The sequence below is a fragment of the Bos grunniens genome, chromosome 7 (genome assembly GCF_055505025.1).
Source record: "Bos grunniens cultivar Pamir isolate PY7600 chromosome 7, Bosgru_T2T1.0, whole genome shotgun sequence".
Lineage (NCBI taxonomy): Eukaryota > Metazoa > Chordata > Mammalia > Artiodactyla > Bovidae > Bos > Bos grunniens.
In genome coordinates this window covers 101,689,872-101,696,548 of record NC_141171.1, presented here as the reverse complement: position 1 = coordinate 101,696,548, position 6,677 = coordinate 101,689,872, and the positions used below count along the sequence as shown (strand labels likewise).

Below are 6,677 nucleotides of genomic sequence, written 5' to 3'. Positions count from 1 at the left end.
AAAGGTCAGAATTACAATTAAGGGACATACCACTGAAGTATTTTGGAAATGAGAAGAGGAAAATAACATTTATTGGGTATTGTATGCCAGGAAATGTGCCAGGCATCCTCACACTTCTTTAGCACATTTACAGCTGCCAGCAATTCTGTAAACTCTTCACCTCATTTTACCATCAAAGAAACAAAGTTCTGGAGGTTAAGTAAGTTTCACACATATCCTGCAGCTAGGAAAAAGATGGAGCCATGACTCTCTGGCTTCAAAGTCCATTATCTTGCTGTAGGAAAGAGAAAAGTTGTTAAAGTACCTGACATTTGAACATGTGATTTATTTTGCTCTGTTAAAAATTTGCTTTGAACATTTTGAATTAAACTCCTTTAATCACAGGATGGTAGGTACTTTGCACATCCCATCTTGCTAGTTTTTAGTATGCAGAGCCAAGATGAATTGCCTTAAAATTTTTTTCAATTTATTTCTGCAATCAGAAACTGTCCATATAAGAGGATAGTGAGACTACAGTGCAGGAATTACAAGGTTATCCAAGAACTGCCTCATATAGAGTTGACAGATTTTACTCTCTAACAAATCTTCAGATATGAATATTTCTGTACTAACTGGAAGTAAACCAGCCAAAGTTAACCTGCACAATCATATAGATGGAATAATTATATATCATGAACCCCAAATTGAGACACATCAGCAGGCTGAATATTTAAAGTTATGGCTATTACATTATAGCTAGAATATATGGTTAGTTTAATTAGGGTTAGGTGGAGAAGGAGATGGCAACCCACTCCAGCATTCTTGCCTGGGGCATTTCATGGACAGGGGAGCCTGGAGGGCTACAGTCCATGGGGTCGAAGAGAGTCGGACACGACTGAGTGACTTATACTTAATAAGAGTTAGGAGGCTAACTGTGCATTTTTCTTCAATCAAATTTTCAACCGTAGGTTCATTTGAGAATGTGTTTTAATGCTTTACTGAGTGAATCTACCCACTTAAAAAGGTTTTTTTGTTTTTTTTTTTTTTTGAGAAATAAAGAAAAAAGTGGTAAATAGAAACTATTACTAAAGTCATGTTTACGAAGCAAAGCGAGGTTTAAGAGGTTACATTGAATCAGTGTGAATAATAACAATAAAGGTTCCTAACTTAAAAATGTGAGGTTTTTTAGGTATATGCTTTGGAGTGCATTATTAATTGGAAATATTAATCTACACAAGCAACAAAAAGTATATTTTAACTCATTATCTAATATGCAGATTATATCGGCTCTTTGCTTTTCCTGTTTTCCCTGCAGTTACATGTCCTTGAGTAATCCTCCCTGCTTGTAATTGTCATGGCCAGAGATTGAATAGGAAAGTAAAAGAGTATATGAATTTCTCAGGGCTTCCTCTGTCTGTGCATGTGTTAGTGGAGAGGAAAGAAGTTGAAAAACGTACGTAATGTGGTACATAGGTTTTCTAAGGGTTCATTTATAGAAGATTTATATTCCCAATTTGGCGTAAATAAAATTGAGGCTCTGACAATGAAATTTAAAAAACTGATCCATGGTACAATCAAACCTGGTTTCATAAAAATGTATTGCAAAATGTAATGACGAAATATTCTGGCCATCTTTAAAAAGTAGACTTTGTCTGACTTGAAAGTGCCCAGGTCACTTTAAAGAGAATCTTTAGTGGTTTATGGAAAGTAATGTTTATAACAGCTTGAAACTCAAAGGAAAGGGAACTCGGGCAGAAGCACGTTCAGTAATTTCCAAGGTAACACAAATGCGTCCTGTGTCTTTCATCTCATTTCTTACTGCCACAGACGTTCAAGGGAGAAAATAACATATTCTGCATGGGAAAAAAGCGCAGAGAAGGCGGTGCAAGAAAGACACACTTTAAGAACTAACTGAAGTGCTTGTGTGCTTAGCCGCTCAGTCGTGTCTGACTCTTGTGACCCCATGGACTGTCGCCCACCAGGCTCCTCTGTCCATGGGATTCTCCAAGAACACTGGAGTGGGCAGCCATTTCCTTCTCCAGAAGTGCTCATGAGGCAAGTTAATTTTTTTTTGCCAATAACTCTTGTACAGGTAGGTTGAAAGGATTTTCAACTGTCCTCTGAAGACACTCCCCCTCCCCAAACTGGGATACGTTTACTGAGAAAACCAGGATTGCTCTGGCATTTTAAAAACATTACATTTTATGTGAGTGATTTTTTGCTTAGTAGAGTCGAGAAAAATCAGGATTCATTAGGCACTAGGTAGTCACTTTAAAAGTGGTTATGAGGAGGACGCTTTGATAGTCTCCGCGGCCAGTAGAAGGTAATAGGTTGAAATGGGGAGGGAGCAGGCTGTGTGCAGAGTCAGCTCTAAACTCTCCTGAGCTGCGGTGCAGATGGTGAGGATTGGATGGCTGAGAGACTGACAGAGAGGTTGTCACCAGGACCCAAAGAGATGGGGACAGGGCCGACTTGGAAAGCTGCTGTGGCAAAGTCAGGGATAAGAAGCCAGATCCCTGGGGTGGGTATTTGATCATGAAGCAGAGAACAGCGTGTCACTAAGAATCTGATCAGGACTGAATAACTTCTGGTGCTTTACTTACAAAGTGACTCTTGCAGCCCTGAATTGTGGTACTCTTGCGTGAACCACTGAGAAGTCTCAGTACAAAATACAAAATATATTTTTCAAAGGAAGAAAAAAATGAAAACGGTCTTTGCCAAGTATATAGGTGAAAATAGTCTATAGCTTTTTGCTTGTTTACTGGTAAAATTATTTTCCGTACTTTTAAAATTTTTGCTCCTTTTTCCTTTTCAAATTGAACTCGATGCCTTAATTCTAGTAAATGTAATTTACCTCCCGTTTACATGTAAGGCAGGGAGCCGATGATTTGGAGACGGGGCTTTGAAGAAATAAAAGAAATGACAAATCCTTGTTTTTAAAACCATATACTTCCAGTTTTTTAAGGAATCTCCACACTGTTCTCCATAGTGGCTGTACTAGTTTGCATTCCCACCAACAGTGTAAGAGAGTTCCCTTTTCTCCACACCCTCTCCAGCATTTATTGCTTGTAGACTTTTGGATCGCAGCCACTCTGACTGGTGTGAAATGGTACCTCATAGTGGTTTTGATTTGCATTTCTCTGATAATGAGTGATGTTGAGCATCTTTTCATGTGTTAGTTAGCCATCTGTATGTCTTCTTTGGAGAAATGTCTATTAGGCCTTATGATCCAGCAATCCCAATGCTGGGCATACACACTGAGGAAACCAGAATTGAAAGAGACACGTGTACCCCAATGTTAATCGCAGCACTGTTTATAGTAGCCAGGACATAGAAGCAACCTAGATGTCCATCAGCAGATGAATGGATAAGAAAGCTGTGGTACATATACACAATGGAGTATTACTCAGCCATTAAAAAGAATACATTTGAATCAGTTCTAATGAGGTGGATGAAACTGGAGCCTATTATACAGAGTGAAGTAAGCCAGAAAGAAAAACACCAATACAGTATACTAATGCATATATATGGAATTTAGAAAGATGGTAACAACAACCCTGTATACGAGACAGCAAAAGAGACACTGATGTATAGAACAGTCTTTTGGACTCTGTGGGAGAGGGAGAGGGTGGGATGATTTGGGAGAATGGCATTGAAATACGTATAATATCATATATGAAATGAGTTACCAGTCCAGGTTCGATGCACGATACTGGATGCTTGGGGCTGGTGCACTGGGACGACCCAGAGGGATGGTATGCGGAGGGAGGAGGGAGGAGGGTTCAGGATGGGGAACACATGTATACCTGTGGTGGGTTCAATTTGAGATTTGGCAAAACCAATACAATATTGTAAAGTTTAAAAATAAAATAAAATTAAAAAAAAATAAATAAAACCATATACTGGGTGGAGAACAGTTTGTACAGAATAATGTGAAGGAAGTAAGGAAAGAATGGGGACTGGGAAAACTGGAAAGTTACATGTTAAAAAAAAATGAAATTAGAACACCCCCTAACACCATATACAAAAATAAACTTAATGTAATGATCCAAGACCTAATGTAAGGCTGGGCACTAAAATTCTTAGAGGAAAAACATAGGCAGAACACTCTTTTTATGTTAATTATAGCAATATCTTTTTGGATCCACTTTCTAGTGAATGAAATAATAAATGAGTGAAAAATAAATGAAATAAAAAATATTGAAATAAAAAAATGAGACCTAATTAAACATAAAATCTTCTGCACAGCAAAGGGAACCATAAACAAAATAAAAAGACAACCCACAGAATGGGACAAATATTTGCAAATGAAGCTGCCAACAAGGGATTAATCTCCAAAATATACAAACAGCTCATGCAACTCTGTGTCAAAAAAAACCAAACAACCCACTAAAAAAATGGGCAGAAGACCTAAATAGACATTTCTCCAAAGAAGACATACAGATGGCCAAGAAGTACATGAAAATATGCTCAACATCATTAATTATCAGAGAAATGAAAATCAAAACTACAATGAAGTATCACCTCATCCTGGTCAGAATAGCCATCATCAAAAATCTCCAAACAATAAATGCTGGAGAGGGTGTGGATAAAAGGCGGTTCTCCTCCACTGCTGGGGGGAGTATAAATTGGTGCAACCACTGTGGAGAGCAGTGTGGAGGTTTCAAATACAACTACCACCTGGTCCAGCAATTCCACTCCTGGGCGTATATCTTGAGAAAGCCATAATCTGAAAGGATACCTGCACCCAAATGTTGACTGGAGCATTGTTTGCAATATGTGAGACACAGAAGCAACCTAAATGTCCATCGACAGAGGAATGGATAAGGAAGATGTGGCCCATATATACAGTGGAATATTACTCAGCCATGAAAAAGAACGAAACACTGCATTTGCAGAAACATGAGTGGACCTAAACTTTATCATACTAGGTGAAGTAAACCAGACAGAGAAAGACAAGCATTGTATGATATCACTTGTATGCACAATCTAAAAAGCAGTACAAATGGACTTATTTGCAAAACATAAACAGAGTCACGGATGTAGAAAACAAGCTTATGGGTTCCAGCTGGGGAAGGGCGGGAGGGTAAACTTTTAGATTGGGATTGACATGTACACACTGCTGCTGCTGCTGCTAAGTCACTTCAGTCGTGTCTGACTCTGTGCGACCCCATGGCCTGCAGCCTACCAGGCTCCTCTGTCCACGGGATTTTCCAGGCAAGAGTACTGGAGTGGGGTGCCATTGCCTTCTCCGCATGTACACACTACTCTATATAAAATAGGTGACTACTAAGGACCTACTGTATAGCTCAGGGATCTCTACTCAATGTTCTGCAATGAACTATATGGGAAAAGGTTCCATGAAAACTGGGTATATGTGTATGTATAACTGGTTCACTTTGCTGTGCAGCAGAAACTAAAACTACATTGTAAATAAACTATCCTCCAATAGAAATTTTTAAAAAGAAGGAAATGGGGAGAGAAGGGAGAATGTTCATGAAGACACACTTCAGAGCAGCTCTCTTTAAGGGTCTAAGCGGCACCACGGGTGAGTGGAACTTGCACACCTCCTTTGAATTCCGTCCCAGTGGTCAGTGTTGAAGAAATACGTCTGGACCTGGGGGTGGAAAGAGCAGGACAGATGGACAATCCATGAAGCCCTCTGAAATTCAGTGAATGCTTTATAAACATGTTTACCTGCTGGCTCATGAGTTGGAAATGTCAGGAAGATTTCAGGTTTCACTTCCAACGAGATAAAGCATGGTTCTGTTCAAAGTGGATATTCCCGAGGCCACTGGCTGAAGGTCTTTGCATTTTAGGGAAAGCAAAATATAAAGTAGAGGAGACATTTTGCCCTGTTTTGTACCCTCCCTCTGGGCTTTGACAGTGTGCCCAGCCTTCAGCAGGGAGAATCACGTTTTGTTTTTTTTTTCCTGCAGTCTTTGATTAATGAGCACGTCCATTCATCCCATTCACAACCATGTTAGTGACTTTCTCAAGGGCTCTCAACTGGAGAAGTCAACAGATGGCTGGGAAATACCCACCTGCTGTTTACAGTCAGTCTGAGGCTTGTTAAGCTGATTCTTCCAGGAATCTCATGTGGACAAGAGTAGCTCCCACACTACTTTATGCACATTTTCAAAAACGCCTTCTTGCTCTTGGTTCAACTATCAAACGGTTGAATGGCTTAAGCGAAATATTTTGCAGGTCTCTCTGAGATAAAAGGGATTGGACATGTATGTGAAGACAGAAAAATTGCATGTCAGGTTTTGTAGTGACAGCATGGACATGAGACTTAGTGTATCTGCTAAAACCTGGAAGTTAATCCATCTATCAGTCATTCTTTGAATTAAGAATTGCGTAGTGGAGAAAGCACTTAAATTCTTTTCTTGGACATATCATTTATTTATCACCAGCGTGATTTTGGGTTTTCCAATGAATTATAGTTTCCTTTAATCTACAAAATGGGCATTATAAACAGCAAGCCAGCTGACTTCACTGGGTGTTACAAGGACCTAAAAAGAATGCATAAATGAAAGAATTTGCAAAGTTTAAATATGATACAGGTGTGAAGACTTTCTGCCAATAAGAAGTATGTGCAGATCACCTGTGATGTTACTGATACAGCTGTAGGTTTTTAGAAGATACAGAAGAGGTAAGAGGTCTGTCTCCTGCGCTCAACATCTACACACTTCAGA

General features: G+C 39.3%; 1 long non-coding RNA gene across 1 annotated transcript; it reads right to left on the bottom strand.

The window, feature by feature from the left end:
• Nucleotides 1-3,280: 3,280 nt before the first annotated feature.
• On the bottom strand, nt 3,281-6,192 carry LOC147370043 (uncharacterized). The gene is made up of 2 exons (XR_015168347.1): nt 6,024-6,192; nt 3,281-5,596 (listed from the first exon to the last, which is right to left on the bottom strand). It is a non-coding gene; the product is annotated as an uncharacterized LOC147370043 (long non-coding RNA).
• Between the last annotated feature and the right edge of the window lie 485 nt (nt 6,193-6,677).